Raw genomic sequence first — 620 nt, 5'->3', positions numbered from 1 at the left:
TCCCTTAAGACCAAATTCAGTAATGAAGTTTAAGAATTATTTGAAGATTATAAGCAAAAACAAAATAAATTTTGGTGTTTGGTTTTTCTGTTGGGATATATGAGATCTGAAGTCAGTCCTTATGAAGTCAGGAGGAAAACCCAAAGAACTCTTTTTGTTTACTATAGCTAATTCACTTCAGTTGCCTGTGGCCATTAGCTAATTGCCTGTGGCCATTTAACTAAGGCTGATTATCTGATTAAACATTTGCAGCTCTTTAACTGTTCCAATTTTGTGTAGAGACTCCACCTCTACTAAGAGCCAGAGCAACATAACACAGTAAAAATTATTACTTGGGTTGCAATATTACTGCAAAGCTGAGCCTAGCTCATAGGTTCTCCACCCTAGTATAAACACCACCCATCATTTTTCTTCTTTGAAAGGACTGATTCCATCAGGGCCAGAAAATTCTGGAAAACTGGCCTGGTGAGTGAATTTTACTTTGTTTACAAAGTTCATTAAAACATTTAAGTTTGTGCTCACTTTGGCAGCACATATACTAAAATTGGAACGATACAGAGAAGATTAGCATGGTCCCTGTGCAAGATGACATGCAAATTTGTGAAGCATTCCATATTAAA

General features: G+C 36.1%; 1 non-coding gene across 1 annotated transcript; it reads left to right on the top strand.

Annotated features, from left to right (window-relative positions):
• The first annotated feature begins 514 nt into the window (after positions 1-514).
• LOC122903790 lies at positions 515-620 on the top strand. Its single transcript, XR_006384017.1, has one exon. It is a non-coding gene; the product is annotated as a U6 spliceosomal RNA (small nuclear RNA).

This window comes from Neovison vison, chromosome 3 (assembly GCF_020171115.1).
Source record: "Neovison vison isolate M4711 chromosome 3, ASM_NN_V1, whole genome shotgun sequence".
In the NCBI taxonomy this organism is placed as follows: domain Eukaryota; kingdom Metazoa; phylum Chordata; class Mammalia; order Carnivora; family Mustelidae; genus Neogale; species Neogale vison.
Note: the sequence above shows the minus strand (reverse complement) of the source record. Positions and strands in the feature narration are given on the sequence as shown.